The sequence below is a fragment of the Barbus barbus genome (genome assembly GCF_936440315.1).
Source record: "Barbus barbus genome assembly, chromosome: 26".
NCBI classification, from domain to species: Eukaryota; Metazoa; Chordata; class Actinopteri; order Cypriniformes; family Cyprinidae; genus Barbus; species Barbus barbus.
This window is the reverse complement of record NC_136754.1, coordinates 30,164,838-30,187,036: the sequence shown is the minus strand read 5'-3', so window position 1 is coordinate 30,187,036 and position 22,199 is coordinate 30,164,838.

Genomic DNA, 22,199 nt, shown 5'->3' with positions numbered 1-22,199 from the left:
GATCAGATTTTTTCTAGATCCTGCATTGAATTTATATTTTGATCTCACTATTCAGGGAACAGACACAGTCTGTATAGATTGGACAACGCAAGTACTTCTATATTTTAAGTGGGTAGAACAAAAGTCATCATAGCAGTTATTTGAGAATTGTCTTCCTAGTCAGATGGAGCGTAGCGTCCTGGAGATGTTGTCCGACAGGAGTTCTGCTCCGACTCTGCTGGGGTGCAGGCCATCAGCACGGAAAAGCCTAGGACTCTCCCAGAAAATATTCCAATAATTAACAAAGAGCAGTTTCTGTTCTTTACACCATGACGATAACCATTCGTTTAAAGCAAACAGTCTACTGAACCTTTCGTGTCCTCGTCAAGAAAGTGGGCCAATTTAGTCCCAAGGAGTATTAAAATAGTACACTTACAAGTATACTGCTAGTACACTGATATTTGTATCTTACTACATAAAGTATACTTACAAATATACTTAAACTTTACTTGAAGTATTCTACTTTTTGGTAAAGGATGGCAGGGTTTTACGGTGGTTGTTTTATGTATCACGGCAGTTCGGAAATAAAATGTTATCTGAGTGACGATAAACGATTAACACTGAACAGAGTTGATATTAACTGCCATCTACACTAAACCTAACCGATATTGTGTTAAAAAAAGCAAAAACTCCACCACAATTACTACTAAAGCAACCATGCCATTTCATGTGTTTGAGCTCTTTCATCGGGTCTCGTGTCTCACCGGATTGGTATAAACTGCAGTACTGTACCAGGCGAGCTTCTGAGCACGTTTACTGAGGTTAAAAAAGCCAAGCATGAAAATATATCAATTAATAAAGCATTCACTGTATTAATCGTGCTTTGAGGTCTTTTGAGGTATTTTGCAAGGAACTGCCTGTAAATAAGTCTTTATTATATAGCCTATTTGAGCTGGAAACTGAAGGAATAGGTATGTTTTGGGAGTTTTGCAAAAAATATAATTTTTCCAATTAGCCTATGTTGCCTAAATATGGATTTCGTCACAAGGATTTAGTAACATAGCTGAGCAAAATATTGGTTTCCAAATGATGTTTCATCCCCAGATATGTAGATGTGCACAATATCAACCAAGCATTATTTTAAACAAATAATATTCATTTTAAGGAACAGCTTTAGTGTGATCTGTAATACTCACTAACGGTAAAGCATGTAAATGTGAAACTACAATCCGTGTTTGTGCTGGTCAACCTGATTTACCAGGTGTTTCACATCCACTTTCCCACAACCTCTTTCTGCATCTCCATAGAGACTCAGTGCACCACAAACCTTCTTCCATTGGATGCACTGTTGACTCTTGTCATGTTAAATGCAGCTTGTAAAAGGTTAAGATGAGATCCTGCATCATCTCCTCAGAACAATACCTGTGTAATGAGAGATCCTGCCAGTTCAACATCACTGAAGTTCAGAGCTACTGATCTACATCCACAGTCAGGAAGATAAAGAGGTTTCAAAGTTATGAATGTGGTCAACAGACTGAATGTACCACCCCCGCCCCCCCCAAAAAAAGACAGGACAGCAAGGGTTTTAAATAAGAACACATCATATTTCATCCTCAAAATTTGAACAAATTATAAAGTTAAAATTGATATGTGTCAGGTAAATGAAAACTTTTCTCAAGGACCATTAGTAGTTTTTGTGCTGTGAAAAGGCAGATATGAATCATTCCATTCAATGGCATGCACTAAATTTAGTCTCTCTGAATGATTCCAATCTGATTTTAGATTCTAAAAGTTCTCTTTATATGAATCCTAAATGTTGCAATCTGACGTCAGATGAAAATAAACAATAAACTTATGTAAACTTGTGCATCAAAGCAAGCTATTTTTGACGCTGACCGAAAAAGTCACATTCAAACGTTCGCATGCTTAAAGGAACACTCCACGTTTTTTGGAAATAGGCTCATTTTACAACTCCCCTAGTTGAGTTTTACTGTTTTTGAATCCATTCAGCTGATCTCCGGGCCTGGCGGTAGCACTTTTAGCTTAGCTTAGCATAGATCATTGAATCGGATTAGACCATTAGCATCTCGTTCAAAAATGACCAAAGAGTTTCGATAATTTTCCTATTTAAAGCTTGACTCTTTTGTAGTTACATTGTGTTCGAAGACCGGGGGAAAATGAAAAGTTGTGATTTTCTAGGCCGATATGGCTAGGAACTATACTCTCATTCCGGCGTAATAATCAAGGAACTTTGCTGCCGTACCATGGGTGCACCAGGCGCAATGATATGATGCAGCGCCTGAGAGTAGCCCCCGGCTATATCATAACTAGTTACCTACTAGTGCGTCAAACTTCATTTGTATTGGTTTTGAAACTTTTTTTTTTTTTTACAGTTATTTATATATAAGCTTAATTCTTTTCTTAATTAATTTAAATGATAGTTTTTAATTTTGTGGTGAGATATGACCTGGACCTATTCCTGACAGAATCCCAAATCATTTAATGTCAGTAATGTCTGGTAAATATAGCAGAAGCATGGGTCTCTTGTGGTCCATATTCAGTGGTATCTGCTTACTCAAAACACACTTCCCCAGTCACAACAGAAACCTGAAGCACTTGTGTGCCATCTTTAGAACCTCATACTGCTTCAGATTGTTGTGGAATACAGGATATAATGACATGCATTCACACAAACGATCCTATATTTCATCCACTTTCTTGTTTAGTTGCATCAGTAGGTCACTGGATGATGCAGAGAGCAATAGATTGAGTCGTTCATTTAAATCGCCAAACATTTTGAGTTCAAAGTAAGATTATGAATAAAATGATTATTTTGGAATCAATTTGGAATCAAAAAAAATCATATACATAAACTGTGGTTTGAAACTCTTTGGATTGATCAAATTCTTAATAAGGGTTAAGAGAAGTGACTTTACCAGGTTTCACTTCATACACTGCAACACTGTAAAGTGTGTTGACCTGTCCTCACTCACTCACTTACACACACACACGCACGCACACACACACACACACACGCACACACACACACGCACACACACACACACGCACGCACGCACGCACGCACGCACATACACACACAGAGAGAGAATTTTGTTTACTGTAAGATCTGACCATAGATGGTCTATAAAGCTTGATGAATGTATTAGAAACCTCCAGTCATTTCTGCGTATCATATGAAGGGTTTCAGATCAGGGAGTGTGAGGTTGGGCTTAGTGTTTAAGACATTTTGTGAGCTCATTATGTCATACACTGCCTGGTTTAAAAATTGCACATTGTAATATTTAATTAGACCGCCTTTAGCTTTGATTATAGCGTGCATTTGTTGTGGCATTGTTCTGACATCACAATGCAATATCACAACATTTATTTCCATCAAGAGCTGCATTAATTTAGTTGAATAAATGTGTTGAATTATGTTGAATCTGTAGATGAGGTCGATGACAGCACACTAGTTTAGGGAATGGCAATCATAAACAGGTCCTTTACATTTGGCTTTGCTGTGATGACATGAGAAATAAACAAGGAGTGAAGCCATTTTCCCAATCTGTGAGTATTAATACTGTATGATTTTCCAAGAAAGGAATTTGGTTATGTATTATTCTGGCCTCCTTCACCTTTCTTCCTCTTTTCTTTTTTTTTTTGTTGAACAGACTTTCATTTCTTTCACGACAACATGATGTGCTCACCATGCGAACGTCTCTTGTCTGTTTGGTTTCAGTTCAGACTGTAATTTTTTTTTTAATTTTTTTTTTTATTCAATGTGTTACTATTTTGTGAAATTTAATTGCAATTTCTGAGTGAAAATTGTGGAACTGAGTTGTCACTGAAGGGGTTTAGACATAAAATGCAGATAAATACAGATGTTGTGTATTATACAAAGATCTACCCCAAATGAATGTTCTTGGGAAGTTTCTACAGAGCAGATCACTGATCTCAAAAACAGTTTCTGCAAAAATATCACTTGGATCTCCCAACACCTATCCCTCAAGTTTAAAAGAAGCATGCAGGGCTTTAATAATGCCTCACTGCTCTGATGCTCCTTGAACTTGTCAGTTTGCTGTTATTTAGTTCCAATTAACAAAGCTTTAGCAGAAGATTTTAGCAGAATGTCTGTATTTTGAACTTTGAACAAAATTGCATCATCAAGAATGGAAATGATTCAGCCTTTAGCAATAAAGTGGCTCAAACTGCACTGGTCATCATACAACATTGCAATGAACTGGAACATTATTGAAGTGCTTGTTTGAGGTTATCATCAATAGTCATCATGCACCGTATTAAAAATAACAATAACAGTGCTGCACTTCAACAAAACTCATCTACATCTTGGATGGCCAGAGGGTGAGTAAATGTTCAGCACATTTTCATTTTTGGTGAACTATTCCTTTAAGTAAATAATGCTATTTTAACTTTCTGAAAGTCATAAATCAAAGTCAGATTTCTCTGGTTTGACAAAACGAGAGTAGAAGCTTCACTGTGACCTGAACTCTCCATCCCATCTTCCTGTCCACAGCATTGTTCAAATGTTAAAACCACAAAACTTTCACTTTTGGCCTCTGACAAAACCAAACGCTCTGTGTGTGTGTGTTTCTACAAGCGCTTACTCACTTTTATTATTCTACAGCCTGACTAAGAAACAAGGTCCTTACTGTTGGAGGAAAGACTTTGAGTCATTCCTCAGATGTGTGTGTTCATGTGTCTCTGTGCATGCCTCATCAGTGCTGTGATATTGAGGAGAATGTAGTGTAAATTCATGTTGACTGGGCTTTATTGACATTTGAGACGGCATGTGCCTCCCCCACCCACACACTGATAACCCGGTTACTAGCCGCCTAGCCGTCTGACTGATGAGCTGTCTCTCAAATGCACATTCACATTTACTGAAAATGATTCATCATTCACCAATTAGTGCCTTTACTTTTCTGTAACAGCAGCTACTTATCAACAACAAGAGACCACAAAATATTCTTTAGCATACTGACTGTGTGACTCGTGTTGTTAAAATTAACTGCTTTTATCACAAATATTATTTAACATGACTGAATTAACCAGATTAGATCAAGTCATTGTAAGTGTAAAATCTAGTGATAATGCTCAATAAAAATCCACTAGTAACATTTATGCATTTCACTCTTTTATCCAAAGTGACTTATACAGTTCTTGATTTATACAGTAATACAGTTTAATACAGTGACTTATACAGTAATACAGTTTATCTGTTATTCCCCATGCAGGCCCAGTTGCTAAAAAGCTTAATTTGGATCATTATGATCCACATATGAAAATCCCATATTTTGCTCTCCATGATCAGGTAATTTTTTTAAAGCAAATTGGATTGGATCACTTAGATCCAGATACAGTCTTTTCCAGATTATAAAATCTGGATTAACAGTGTTCTAAATGGGATCGTATATCACAATGTATAGGCTACTATAGGTGTATAAAAACAAGACTGAAAACTGCACAATAAAATAACACAAAAATCTGTTTTGATTTTTAATTTCTTTTCAGCAGTCTGGCCCGTCATGTGACCCACAACATATAAATTAAAACAATAAATGATGCAACTATTATGATGAATTTGCACGAATGACCTACGGCTAACCCTGCCCCTAAACCTCCCCGTCACTGGGGTTTAGACAAATCGTACAAAATCATAAGAGTGAGGTTGTACGAATTCATACGAATTAGCCACCTCGTAAAATACGTACGAATTGGTCGTGAGATAGCATTGGACTGGTGCATCTCTGATGATTGTGTCATTGTAATTAATATACAGTGATATATGAAAGTTGAAATTACATATATTATGTTTGGGTCGCTTATTAATTTGATTTAAAAACACTGTAATAAAAACCAGTAAAACTGTGAAATATTATAAAAAATTTGTTTTCTATGTGAATATTTGTTAAACTGTAATTTATTCCATTGATCAAAGCTGTATTTTCAGCATCATTACACCAGTCTTCAGTGTCACGATCTTCAGAAATCATTCTAATATACTGATTTACTGCTCAACAAACATTTCTGATTATTATCAATGTTGAACACAGTTGTGCTGCACAATATTGCAGTGGAAACTGTGATGCATTTTCAGGATTCACAAATGACTAGAAAGTCCAAAAGATCATTATGAGAACTTTATGAATGGCTTTACTGTAACTTTTGATCAATGTAATGAATCTTTGTGGAATAAAATATGAAGTATCTATTTATAATCTATGACTGTAGATTCAGAAGTATTTTTAATCTGTTGTGGAGATATTACATGTAAATTCATGTATTATACAGGTGTAATAATAACACAGGCCAATCTGATGAATTACAGCCGGGGCGTGAAAACTTTTGAACAGAATGGAGATGTGTACATTTTTCGTATTTTGCCTAAATATCATATTTTTTCATTTAGAACTGCCCTTCAGAGGCTACAGAAGATAGTTACATGTTTACCAGAAGACAAAATAAGTTAAATTTACCCCCGGTAAATAAGTTAAATTTTCACCCCGTGGCTCTTTATGCATGGTGTTTCCTTCTGGAGCATCAGTGAGCGTTTGAACCTTCTGTAATAGTTGTATATGAGTCCCTCAGTTGTCCTCAGTGTGAAAAGATGCATCTCAAAATCATACAGTCATTTTTGGAAAAGGTTCAATTGTGCAGAAGATGCTGTAAAACCAAAGAATGTGCAGGAGCTGGGGGGTTTTTCTGAAGAACAGCAGACAGTTGAACTGCTCAGGACCAACGCAGGACTCATGAACAACTATCACTAAACAGAAAAACACAGCTGTGGATCATTCACAGTATTAAGTATCAAGGGGATGTGAACTTTTGAACGGGTTTTCAACTATTTTATTTTCTGTTTATAAATTAAACTATTACTATTTTATCAACTATATTATTTTATCTTGTGGACTATATGTAAACATCTTTTATGTGAAATATCTTATTCAGGTCAGTACTAAATAGACAATAACATGCATTTTTGTATGATCTCTCTCATTTTGGTAAAATAATTAACATTTAGCAGATTCTGAAAGGAGGATGTATACTTTTGACCTCAACTGTATAATCTACGACTGTAGATTCAAAGTTATTTTAATCTGTTGTGGAGTTATTACACGTACGTTCATGTGTTATACAGGTATAATAATAACACAGGCCGAGCTGATGAATTACAGTGCGGTTACAGGTCAGTCATTCCAGCAGAAGAGTCTTGTGGCTTGATCTGATTTCCAAAACAGGCTGCATCATTCTGTAACTGACTTGCAATTTCTGATAAGTCTATTTATAGGTATGAATGAAGATCCATTCAGGTTATTCCCCACACGGCCCCCCCACGGCCCAGAGTTAACCTACAGCCGCAGGTAGGCTGGCACTTCAGAGAGCAACCATAGGCCAGAGAGAAGACCACAGACCTTCCTTTCATTCAGCAACGCGTCGCCAGCTCAAAGGCACAAACAAGCGATTGACAAACAGGGCCGGACCTCTTTGAAATGGTAGGCGAAGAGCGTGAGCGGGAAGAGGCGCGCTGGTGCTTTCCCCCTACAGGAAGCCGAGGTGACGGGTAAAATCTTTCCGTGAGCTTTCTCTCGCGCAAACTCACTGTGTCAGCCCGTGTTTTGGGTAGAGCTGGAGGGAAAGTGCCGTCTGTCTCTGCCAATTGTAAACAAACGATGTTATCGTTCTCTTCAAAGAAATGAAACCTGCAGAATGCGTTGGATATTGATTTCCACTCCATTATTAGGACTTCTTAGTCATTTTCCAGTTTTTCAACCCCAAGTGTTGATATAACAGGAAGTAAACATGATATGATGAATGCATGCATTTGTAGAGCATCACCGAAGGAAAACAAGCGAAGCTTTAGAAGAAATATCCACTGAATCATTTTATATGAAATATGATGAGAATACACTGATCCGTGAAGTGAACTACTCTTCATGTTTTGTCCGTCCTACATGGGGTATATTCTTCACTGTGTGTATTCTAGCACTTAAAACCATCTGGTGTTGTTTGTGTGGCCGTCAAATATTTTTTAATTGTATTTATTTAAATGAAATGAATGCACTAGTTTGCTAATATTTTTAATTTAATATTTGTATTTTCAGGGGTTTTATGCTTCTAAATTGTATTTATGCAGTAGACATAATCCATTTAATATCTGTTAATCACTTGAGCATAGGCCTGAAAATGAAGCTGTCGTCAAACTTAAGTTTGGTCTCCTTTTCAAGAAGATGCTTGGCAGATCACTGCTGAAATAAAAAAAAAGTGAAAAAGTTTAAGTGAATCTAAAAAAAAAAAACGTTATAAAAGTTCATTATTATGAAAAATGCCCAAAACTAACATTACATTTTTTTATATGAACTATATATTTTCCAAAACATGTTTTACTCTAAAACAGCAAGGAATTCAAAGCCATAAATCTAAACAAGTTGTGTTTCCGAATTTGAGGTTGATATCTCAAAATATGAGCTTTCAGATTGTGCTTGGGCGCAGTACCAAATGTTTCCACTAGATTAAACTCGTTTCCCATTCCCGTGCTTTTTTTTTTACCCTAAACAGTACAAGTTTGACTGCTTGTTCTGGACCATTTAACCTTTTTAGAACCATGTCCTTGATTTTTAATTTATTTTTGTGTTCACACAAAAAATTCATACAAAAAAAAAAAAAAAAAAAAAAAAAAAGTAAAGTTTTTGACCGAACAAAAAACATGAACAAAAGCTCTTTATGCCAAAATCCAGATGTAATGTGTTCTTATAGTGTTCAGCAATGCTCTAAAAAGCAGCATTCAGAAAACTCAACAATGAAAATGTTTTTCACAGATTCATACCACTTATCATTTTCAGCCCAGAACCACTGTTGAAGCTCTACCAGAAATGTGGCTTTTTGGTAAGTGACTCATTCGGGACAGAACCCAGGGATAAAATCACTCTAAAGGTCATGACCTACTGGTGAATGCATTGAATCATCATTATCAAAACAGGGAATGTTTTCTCTCAACCGAAGCTGCTCAGTTCATTGTCATAATGTGACATAACTGGCACACACAGGATGCTTCTGATCACTGACAAGAAATTGTGTAAATTAATTTGAAAGAACTATTTCCATGTGTAATAGAAATTCAGTGATATTATCTGTGTGTAAGAGCTCATGAGATGAAATATGTAAAACACATAGGTTTGCATGTGTGTTGAAACTTTAGTATGAAGTGTGTACTCACATATTGAGTATGTTGCACTCTTTATAGATTTCTGATTCAGTGATAATGCATTTAACTGATGCAACTTTCATAAAATATATTTTACATGAAATATAAATATACATGAAAAAAATAGGTGTAGGATTTACTTTGACACTCAGATATTGGTAGTAAAATTCACAAATACAATTGTATGTGAAATAATTAGTAACATTTACATAAATGTGAAATTTTGTACAGTAGGTCTGAAATATTATTTCCTTTTAAAACACAACTTATTACAGTGTAACTTTTTTTACAGTATACAATTGTAATCAATTCAAGATTGGTAATGTAAAAAAAAACTAAAACCATTATTTTAGCCAATAAATATTGTTTTAATACTGTTTTTATTATATTTATAACATTTATAAAACACGAGACAACCTGCCCCGACCTTATATTACGCTTGTCCTTAAAACATGGGTTAAAATTAAAAAATTAAGATTCAATGTATAATTTAATGCAAAGACTTTTCACTTGATACCAAAACAGATATTACAAAGTATATAAATATTTATGTTTTATTTTTTAGCAAAAAAAACACCATTTTTTTTTATCTAGGTGTATGAAGTCAGCATACAATATCACCATTAGAGAAAACAGGCATTTATGCAATTCGACTCAAAATTATTTTCTATAGCATTTTACAGACTATTGATGTCAACACTTCTCTGAGCAGAAAAGGTCATATTTTCTAACCAAGCATTTCACTGCCCATCCAAAAAACAAACAAACAAAAGAAAAAAAACGCTTGTATTTGTGTCTATACGAGCTGCTGCGTGTAACATCACCCTTCAAACACACACTTCTGCTTTGGTTGACACACGCAAGCTGCTGGCACAGAAAGAGTAAATCACTTCAGTCGAGGGGGGCTGCACAGTTCTTTTAAATTGTGCACATGTACAGTAAACTGTTGTGTCAGAAAGGCAATAATACACCCTCACATGCTGAGCTAAAATTATATGAGTGTGGCGCACACTGTCTCTGGGAAATCAAGAAGAAATCCCCCTGGTTAATATAGACCAGCGCTGGTGTGGAGGTGAGACAGGGGACTGAAATCGTGTGTGTTATTGTGAGCGTAGTGAGCGTGAGGGCGGACTGGAGAAAGAGGGGGAGTGTGTGTGTGCCGTCAATGAACCTCCAGCCATTCTGACACTTCATATCACAGAAAAACATCCAGCGGTATCTGAGTGTAAAAACATGCTAAACAGAGACTCACGTCCCTCAAACCCTCAATCCCTAGACCACAGTGTTAAAGGAAGAGTTCACCCAGAAATTAATTTCTGCTGAAAATGTGCTCATCCAAGATCAGGATGAGTGTGTTTCTTCATCAGGTTTGTAGAAATGTGTCTCTGCATCAGTGTCTCAGCAATGGATGCTCTGCAGTGAATGGGTGCCGTCAGAATGAGAGTCCAAACAGCTGATAAAAACATCACAATAATCCACACCACTCCAGTCCATTAGTTAACATCTGGAGAAGATAAAAGAGACAAATCCAGCATTAAGATGTTTTTAATTAAAATACGAATCCATAATAACACTTCCTCCGATGAAAAAGTGTTCTGGTCTGAATCAGGAGAGAAATCTGCACAGATCAAGCACCATTGACAAGCCAAAACAGCTCTAAACAAATATGTGGCTGGATTTTGATGTGAGAGACTTTTGCACTGGAGGAAGTGTTATTAGTCGTGACGTATTGTCAAGTATGGTGACCCATACTCGAAATTGGTGCTCTGCGTTTAACCCATCCAAGTGCACACACACAGCAGTGAGTAGTGAACAAATGCACACACACACACACACACACCGTGAACACACACCCGGAGCAGTGGGCAGCAGTTAGGGGTTCGGTGTCTTGCTCAAGGGCACCTCAGTCGTGGTATTGAGGGTGGAGAGAGCGCTGGACATTCACTCCCCCCCACCTACAATCCCTGCCGGCCGGGGACTCGAACCCGCAACCTTTCGATTACGAGTCCAACTCTCTAACCATTAGGCCACGACTTCCCCGACTTATTATGGATTATGGACTCGTGTTTTAGTTAAAAACGTCTTGAGTTGCTGAATTTGTGTCAGCTTTTGTCTTCTCCAGATGTTAACTGATGGACTGGAGTGGTGCACTGATGCAGACACACATTTCTACAAATCTGATGAAGAAACAAACTCATCCTAATCTTGGATGACCTGGGGCTGAGCACATTTTCAGCAAATCTTTATTTTTGAGGGAACTATTCTTTTATTCTTTGCTGGAATTTATTTTTTATTTTTTATTTAGGACATTAAACTAGAAACAACCTTGCAAACACCAAGAACTATACTAAACAACCAATGTCTTCAGACAATGTTAAAATCCACTTGACTTGTTCAGCATCTACTTCAGTGCATGACATGATTTTACGAAGAATTTTAAAAATAGACTTTTACGGAAACTTTAAGGAGAAGCAGGGCCGCAGGTCGAGCTCAGCTTCGATGACCTGCAAGAGGAGGCCTTTCCATCGGGTTTTGTTTCCCATAGAACAGGGGCCACAAACTGTCCTGCTTCTTATTTTTGAAGGTAAAAATAGCTGGAGGCAGAAGTGTGGACAGGAACCTCCTGAAAGGACTGTCACTTTCGCTGGGTTAGAGCTGCGATCATGTCTCACCTGGTAAGCAGAAGTGCTACCTGAGGAGAACCAAGACCGTCTGAAAACTGATTTTACTTTCAGCTGATCACACATTAATTACCAAATCAACCATGAATATCTAACTTACAAGATACAGGTATTCTGTGCCAGAATACTATCAAATATTTGACTTGTTTTCATAAAATAGCTATGATTTGAGCTTCAAATCCACATTTTCTTTTTATAAACAAGCAGCTATCCTATCCTGACAGAAAATTTAGTTCAGTCTAAAAACATATTTTTACTCGTATTGTAAAAGTATGCTAAAAATCAAGAGCTTTGACCAAACATTTAATATATAGAAGAGAGAGAGAGAGAGAGCTATATGGTCAATCTAAATGTTATGAATACAGAATCTGATCCACTCATAAATAAATAAATAAATACATATACTTGCTTATGTACTTAGATCTACGCAAGATGAAACAAGATTCTCAACTATATATATATTTATTTCCCAAAAGGCATCTCTTAATGCAGCATCAGAATAAAAAACAAGCAGATATTGATTTCTGACTAGGGATTTCTATTCCATCTCGAGTTTGAGGATGAGTGTGAATATATGTTTCTGCTGCCCTCTTCTGGTCATTGTCCAAACCACATGCTTTTCATTACTGACCGCTCGAGAAATGTTCAGAAATATTAAGGCTAATGCGATCATTTGTTTTGCCTCTTTAACAATGTTTTGACACAAAACTGCATTATATTACAATTTTATTAAATGAGTAATGTTGCACTTGAGCATCATTAATAATTAGTTTAGTGTTTTAAAGTACACTGTATTACACAATGCTGTTAGTTACTGACATTATTTATAACACACAAGAGTCAGTTACAGACACAACATGTTTTAAAATGCTTTGACATCTAGCAGTACAATGTGTTTGATTTTCCACTTTAGTCACTGAAAACTGATTTTCAGATGTACAGAACTACTTTATTTCAATGCTAAACCACTAAAATAAACAAATGACAAAAATGTGAATAAAGTAGACCCTTTTTATGTTACGTCTTTAACTGCTATGGAGCAAAATATCTGATGCAGTGTGCATGCATGATTTTATTTTGCACTTATATTTAAAAAATAACTGCATGTAATTATATCTTTAATTAGTTTCTGTAGTTATATTTTTAATTTACCTACATCTTAACCCATCCGTAACCTACCCATACCACCAAACCAGTCTCTAAACTTACCCATAAGTGTAAAGAAATAGTGTTTAGGGTAACATTTTATTTTAAGGTGTCCTTTTTACACAATACATGTACTATTAACTATTAAATGATGCATAATTACATGCAAGTAACCTTAATCCTAACCCTAACCATATAGTAGGTACATGTAGTTAATGAATATTACTCAGTACGTAATGTAATTACACTGTAACAATGATACCTTAAATAAAGTGTGTGTTTTGCAATGCAACATGATATCAATGATATTATATGAGTATAATTGGTCACACTTTATATTAGGTGGCCTTAACTACTATGTACTTACATCAAAAAATAAGTACAATGTATTTATTGTGTTCATATTGTATTGCATAACACTTTTGCTGCTATTGAGGAGGGATACGGGTAAGGTTAGGGACAGGTTTGGTGGTATGGGTAGGTTTAAGTGTTGGTTAAGGTGTAAGGGATGGGTCAACAGTGTAATTATAAGTCTAATTACATAAATTAATTACAGGTGTAATTACATATGTGTCCCTGGAGCACAAAACCAATCTTAAGTCTCTGGGGTATATTTGTAGCAATAGCCAACAATACATTGTATGGGTCAAAATTATTCATTTTTCTTTTATGATAAAAATCGTTAGGATATTAATTAAAGATCATGTTCCATGAAGATATTTCGTAAATTTCCTGCTGTAAATATATATATTCAAATAGTTGTATCTCAGCCAAATATTGTCCAATCCTAACAAACCATACATCAATGGGAATATTATTATTCAGCTTCCAGATGATGTAGAAATCTTAATTTTGAACAATTGCCACTTAAGACTGGTTTTGTGAACCAGAGTCACATATAGGTATTTTTAAAAATATAAGTACAATGTAAAAACATGTATGTACACAATAAGTGCATCGTACCAAATTCATTTCACTGTAAAAAATAAAAATGACTTTCATTGCAGCCTGATGTAGCTATTCATATCTGATTAAATGACATTTTTAAACAGGCTTTTATTTCGGTGTTATCCCGCGAAGCACATATTTATGTGTAGCAGAATCTTTTAAGCAACACATGTAACCCAGCGCACGCGCAGCAGAGTGTGTTCTCGGGCTCGAGCGGTGTTTGCGAGGCTAAGAGAGGCTGGCACTGGTCGGTCTGGGTGGTTTGTGTGTGATTTTCAGATGACAGCTCTATGGGTGGTCCCAGCGGTGCGAAAGCCCCCGGCAAATTAAGGAACATTGTACACTCTCTTCCCTTTTAAAAGCCGACAGCTGCCCGTGCGTCTCAGATGTTTAACTTTTAGGTTAAGCAAATCAAACACCGACATCAAGGCGAATGAATACATCATCTATAAAAGTGGTCAGACTCTCAACGAGGGAAAAGCTATTTGCCAAAGAGCGTGAACGGAGATCAGATCAGTTCAGTGCAATGAAGTCAGCATCACATTAAGGGAAGAAACGCTCAGGCTTTCCGTCTTAAGAGAGATCGTGCTCGGAGAAAGCCGATGGTTTGAGGGTCAGTGGTCTATTTTGGGACGGAGGTGGCAGAGCTCTGACTGGCAGCGGTCCAGGACATTTTCAATTTCAGGAACTGGAGGTAAAACAATAAACAAGGCCCCTTCATTCTTGGATCCCTGATGGGAGATAAAAAAGGGAAGGCAGAACATACACAGAACAAGCAGAACATACAGCCTCCTGCCGTCTCTTTCTCTTCCTCTGCCGCTTTTCTCCTTCTCTCGCTCTCTGACGCGCGCGCTGCACACACACACACACACACACACACACACACACACACACACACACACACACACGCACAAACTCACACACGCACACGCACGCACGCACGCACGCACACACACACACACACACACACGCACAAACTCACACACGCACACGCACGCACGCACGCACGCACGCACACACACACACACACACTCTGTGTTACTCACACACACGCACACACACACACACACACACACACACACTCACACACAGACACACACACACACACACACACACACACACACACACACTAAAGACTAAACACAATAATCTGCTGTTTGGTATTCCAATCAATTTGTGTTCGTTCAGATTTATTAAACTAAAAGATACTAATCCATGGGATGATGGTTTAGTGGTTTTTAGAAATATTTTAAAATATATTTTTAGGCAGTCGGTTTAAAATAATTAATTGTTTTAATTCCAAAATGTTGCTTTAATAAAGTGTGGACTAGATTTCCAAGATCAAATCACATTTATTTAAAACCTTAATTTTTCATTTCAAATTAACATTCATAATTTGTTGACATCAATAAATATAAATAATTTTTTCTCATTTATAGAAGTCATATTGTTGATTCTGATGCTAAAAGGCCATAAACTTTGACAACAGAGAGAGAAGCATCCGTTTGCCTCTCAAAATGCAGAATATCCTATACATTTAGATTCATTTACTTTGAGAAAATGCAGTGCATTCACTTCACTTCAAGACATTATTGGATAGAATGCTTAAAATCGTACAGAACTTGAATTCTGAAATTTCCTTTTAAAAGTGAAAAAGTTGTGCTTCATATCATAGCTATTAAGCCCCCCCCCCCCCCCTGATTTCCTGTTATAAAAGTTAATGTTTTGTTAAAAACTTGAGTGGCATCAAATTTATGTTGTGGTTGCGGCCATAAGACAAATATATTACTGTGCCACAGAAATAAACCCACAGAAAATGCCAGTGAAAGCTATAATATATCATAAACCTTTCCATACTTGCTTCATAACATAACTCACACATAAATAGTGTTCTGTGGCAGGACAGGGTTGTGATGTAACCGGCAATTTCCACCAACAGGGTGCAAAACAAGATCTGAAACTCTTTTAGTACGTGAAACTAAATATTTTTAGTTGCATTATTTTATATTTATTTTATAAAAGGTTTTCCATTTTTTTTGCAACCTCAGCCTTTCATTTCACAGCAGTAGAACATTAAATAAGCAACGTAAATCAGAAAATATTATTTATTTATTTTCAATAATAGTATTTTCAATAATGCCATATTCAATAGATGTCACTACAAACAAAACAAAACAAAAAATGTGTGTTTTTTCTCTCTCTTTCATTTCAAGCCATTGCATCTATAATGATTTTTGGGAAATAATACAACAGACGAATGTACTCTATTTGTGTAAATTTGTGGAAAAAGTGAAATCTTAAGTAATCGCATGATTTTAAGGACCGAGACGTTGTCTCTGTTTAGTGACGTCTCAAATGCTCTTTCACATTTTCTTCATGAACTGTTTTTAATAGGACTGAGAATTTACACACCAGTCCATCCTCCACACACACACACACACACACACACACACACACACACACACACACACACACGCAGGACTGGAGAGGTCTGCTTTTCATCAGCGTAGGCCAGCACCAGCTGGAAGCTCTCTCACTGTCTATAATCCATTATCGGAGCAAATGGATGTACTCCCAAAGAGATCCTTCAGAGCTAAACATGGACAAAAGACTCGACCCCAATCCCTCCAACAGTGACTCAGCAGCACAGAAACAAACCTTACATTGTTTCAGAACCCAATGCGTGGCGGTCAGGAGGCTTTGAGATCACATTTAGGAGCAAATGAAGATTTTACAGACTGGACAAGTTGAGAGGTCTTTTGGTGAAGATCCTACAAACATCTCTGAAGCTCAAATCAGTCTCTGTAGGTCTGTGAAGGTTTGTGCTGGACCTCCCCGAAGAGAATCAGGAGATATCATCTGTTTTACTTCAGTTTAACTCTGTTTATTAATTATAGGGTGAATTCAGGTAAATTCACTTTTAGATGACTGGGAAAAAATGTTCCAATTAGCCTGAATTAACCCTAGTATTTATCAGCAGCACAAAGACAGATGGCTTCAATTCACGGAAAGTTACTGAAATTGGTCACAAATAGAGGCATCGTAGCAAATGCATTAATTGAAATGCATAAACCGAGCAAATTCAAGAAGGAATAGTGCTGTGTTTACATTTTTAAATTCATTTTTTACATTTTCCAAACTAAAGGTACATCTCTCATTAGTGTTGCTTTTTATAATTGCAATGTAACATGAAATGCTAATAAAGCCATATAAGTGTGACTTTATTATTTTTCATTTTACCGAGCGACTCTTTTCCTGCTCAGACTCTTTAATAAACTTTTACCCTCTTGTCGACACCTCGGAGAAAAAAAAAACACTGGGGTCACTGGCCCAGTGTGACCTTTGCTTGTCCTTTCGTGACCTCTGTGTTTGTCAGTCTGTATCGTGAGCCGATCCGAGTGTTTCTGACAGACCGGGACCGTCGGGTCTTTCTGTCTCTGTTTCCTGCAGTTACACACCAGATTTATGACCTCCGGGTCCGTTGTGTCACACCACAGTCATGGCTTTTCTCTTACTCGTTCCTTGCATTAGTTCAAATGATATAGTTTATAATATTATAGATTCAGTATTTGGTATTATGCATTCGTTCATGCTTCAAAAAGTGGCAGCTTGTAGCTACTGCATTAAAAAGAAGAATCAGCTAATAGCAATAATAATAATATTTATTATTAAATATTATATCATATATTTAAAATTAAATATTACAGCCTAATACTTTTAGGGTAAATTGGGACACTTTTTAAAAAGAAAAGTCCAAATTACAATATTTCCAGCTGTTTACACTTTTTTCAAAACTTTACACTCAAATACAAGAATTGCACACAAAATGCAAAAAGCCTCACATCTCTTGCAAAATGAAGCACTGCATTAATAAATGTATTATTAAATATTAAATATTGCAGCCTAAGACTTTTAGGGTAAATTTGGACACTTTTTACCTTTGAGATCATTGGGGGAAAGAAAAGTCCCAGTTAAACTGATAATAATTTTGAGGCTCGTTTTGTTTAGTTTATTTTATGGCAGCAGACATGTCAACAAGTTTTCTCGGATCATCCCAAAATTGCTATGAATTGACAGATTGCATCAAGACACGTCCAGGATCAGATCTCCTCGGCCAATACAAACGCAGGAATCCACGCACATCCCAAAGACGCATTGTTCTTCAGAAAGCGCAGCGCGAAGTGAAATAGTGGCGATAACAGTATTTGTATACTCGTGTTTATTTGAACGATGAACACAATGAGTCTGCGTCCGCGTCAGGAAAGCAATAACTGATGTACGATTGCAATAAAATGGTAAGAATGGCGATTGTAAGCAACTGATTGGCAAGGGCTGTCTGCATAAACAGATGAGGAGATAGAGAAATTATTTGGACTACCTGGTAGAGGTGCATCCAGTGTGTGTGTGTGTGTGTGTGTGTGTGTGTCCTGAATCTGTGAGAACTCAGCAGAGGATGCGTTCTCTCTAAACACTGGTGTTTCTGGAGACGAGCCCGAGAAACTGTCTGCTTAAATCGCAAACTCTTTTGTACTCTTGCCTGAGATTTATATTATTACATCACAGCGCCTAGAAACACAATAAACTCGAGCGATTCTTCTTCTATAAGGCTTCATTCTAGTTTTCTGCACACATGGATGTTTTGTGTCCCTCTAATGTTTCTAAAGGTGGTCGAGAGGCATGGGTCCTGCTCATGATAACATCTCAAAACAAGAAGCCAGCCTGCTGTATATTTTCATAGCATTTATAACTCGAAGTAAAGCAGCTTCTTGTGATCTACGGGTTAAAGAGAGAGAGGGGGGGTGAAATGAAACATGTAAACAGAATTAAAAGCACTCCGACTTTCTTAAAGGGTCTTTATTTGTGTTTTAAGAGCTTTGTTCATTTGAGAGCTGGATTGCAGCTTTACGATGTTGATCTCTAGAACACTGAGCTGCTTCATTTCTCTCTCTAGGCCTGGAAATAACCGCGGGGCATGTTGTCACACCATGTGGGGTAAGCTGCCAGAGAGAACGAGTAATTAGAATCAGTAGCAACCTTATTTTTTAAAAAAAAATTATTTTACGTGAACGTGCGCGGCTGCCGGTGCCAAAAATCGTTATGTTTGATATTGCAAACTTTTTTTTCTTATCATATTATTTTAGTTAATTATAATAACCAAAACACATTAGTTTGTAACGCAAATAGTTTTACCCTTTAATGCACTTTACCCTTACAAAAATTAACCATGGTTTTACTACAAATAATAATAATAATAACAATAATAATAATAAAACCTAGTTCCTTGTTAAACCATGGTAACCACAATTTAACCCTGGTTTTACTACACTAACCAAAGTTCAACCATGGTATTTGTAGTAAAATTTTTAATAATTTAGTAAATTATTATTATTAGCCTATTATTATTATTATTATTATCATTACTAATACTTTTTTAACCTATAGCAACTAATGAAAATCTTGCAAATTCATAACACAGGTTGTAAAGCAAATAGTTTTACCCTTTACTGCACTTTACCCTTACACAAATAACCATGGTTTTACTACAAATAATAATAATAATAATAATAAAACCTGGTTCCTATAGTTAAACCATGGTAACCACAATTTAACCATGCTTTTGCTACACTAACCATAGTTTAACCATGGTATATGTAGTAAAATTGTGGTTATATAAAATGGTAGGCTATCAATATACCAAAATAAAAATAAAATAAAACAACAACAACAACAACACTTTTACTATAACACAACCATATTTTCATAAGGGTATTATTATTATTAGCTAATGAAAGTCTTGCACATTCACAGATAACTGCTCCTGAGTAAAGAGATGAATAAAATGAACAATTAAAACCCTGACAATTATATCGAACGTAGTCCTAACACAGGTTGATTCAGTTTAAATGCAGGCTACCTCATAGTCTGTGGTCTGACTGGAGGGTTTAACCGGACAGGTTTGACAGTAGAGGGATGGAGGTGGAGTTTGTCTGGTGTGCAGCAGAGGGCAGTGGATGAGCTCTTCTCCAGCGGGGTCCATGTGAAGCCACTGCAGTGTTTACATGCACTCTGACCTCTGCTCATGACCCCTGACTCTGACAACACTGATCTCAGTTCAGCTCTGAATCACAGCACAGATATCAGCATTTGTGCTGCCCAGTTGATTCTTTTGGGTCATTATTACTTTTCAGATTTATTTTCCATGACATTTCTTGATAATTACTGAAAGATAGCAAATGATTAATGACTATATAATAAGTACAACAGCAGCCTTCTCACAAAACAAATATTCAGTGTGAGCAGAGTCTCTGTATGTCAGATTTTTACATTTAATTATGCCATAACAGCTTTAGATTACACTTTATTTTAAGGAGTCCTTGTTACAGTGTAATTATACATGTGTCCCTGGAGCACAAAAGCAGTCATATATAATTAGGTATATTTGTAGCAATAGCCAACAATACATTGTGGGTCAAAAAAATAGGATATTAAGTAAAGAGCAGGTTCCATAAAGATATTTTGTAAATTACCTACGATAAATATATCAAAACTTAATTTTGGATTAGTAATATGCATTGCTAAGGACTTTAAAGGTGATTTTCTCAATATTTTGAGTTTTTTGCACCCTCAGATTCCAGATTTTCAAATAGTTCTATTTCGGCCAAATATTGTCCTATCCTAACAAACCAATAGAAAGCTTATTTATTCAGTTTTCAGATGATGCATACAACTCAATTAAAAATAAAATAAAATTGACCCTTATGACTGGTTTTGTGGTCCAGGGTCACATTTAAGTACTGAGTGATATTAATTATTTACATGTATTTACTATGTGGTTAAGGTTAGGATTCGGGTCTGGTTTAGGGTTACTTGCATGTAATTATGCATAATTTATTGTTATTATAATAGTAAGTACATGTTACGTGTAACAAGGCCATCTTAAAATAAACCCAGTTGAATTTTTGTTAATTATTATAGGAGATTTTCTGTTCATGTCAGTGATCACAGGATTTATTATTGCTTGGCCGTGTATAAAGGACACAAACATGTCAGATAAAATACCCCATAAGTGAAAAGCAACCAACAAACAAAATCATGCAAATAATAATTAATAAAATAAAAAAATTAAATCTTTTATTTTTTGCTTTTTTTTTTTAAATTCCATCAATGGAGAAAACTATATGTATAAATCCGAGTGGTCTAAATATGTCCATATACTCTCCTTGCTCCAGAAAGGCTGCACATTTCAGTGAATAGCCTGTATATTTGTTCAAGATTCACAAGTCAAATGTAAGCATTCACACATGACCCCGAGGGCAGAATGTGGAGGGTAAAGGGTCAGGAGGTGAAACAAGCCATCAGTCAGCAAACAGCGTCTGGACGTCCCGCATCTGAACGACTGGAAAAAGAAAGCACCACTTTCGCCTAAGGCCCGGTAATCTCAGACAACTAAATTGTTAGTCTCTTGACTTGACAATGAAGCAGCACATAAACTAAGCATTCAGCATGCGATCCTGTTCATTTAGTGTGTGTGTGTGTGTGTGTGTGTGTGTTTATCCAGTTTACCACTCACACGTCACGTGAAACAAAGCAAAACTGAAAAATGCTGTCGCTTACAATTTTAAATTGACACTGAATATAGACGTCACAAAATGTTCTAATCATTAATTAGAAAAGACAGTTTTAAGGAATCAAATGACAGAATACATCTTGACAATCTTGCTGGTGCTGTCATGAATTCAGACTGTAGCTGTTTCAAAAAGAGTCCAAAAACCCATCTATTTTAATAAAAAAAAAAATACTTTTAAAAAGTTTTTAAGTATAATCAAAATAATTACAACTTATTATTTAAATCTTGTCTACACTTTTCCCAGAATTGCTAGCAATTTCATGAATTAAAGCTGTATCTTCTGTACTAATATTCAGACAAATTTCCTTTTAAAACTTTAAAGGTTTTAAGTATAATCAAAGTCATTTTAACTCATTATTTAAATCTTGTACACACATTTTCTCGATGGCAATTTTATGAATTCAGACTATGGTAATTTCATGAATTTTAATGGCCTGTAAGAACTCAGAAATTTCCACCTAGTTTAAAAACGTCAAAGTTTAAGCATAATCAAAGTCATTTCAACTCATATTTAAATCTTGTCCACACATTTTTGCTGGTAATTTCATGAATTAAAGCTGTATCTGCTGTACACACATTCAGGAAAATTCCCACC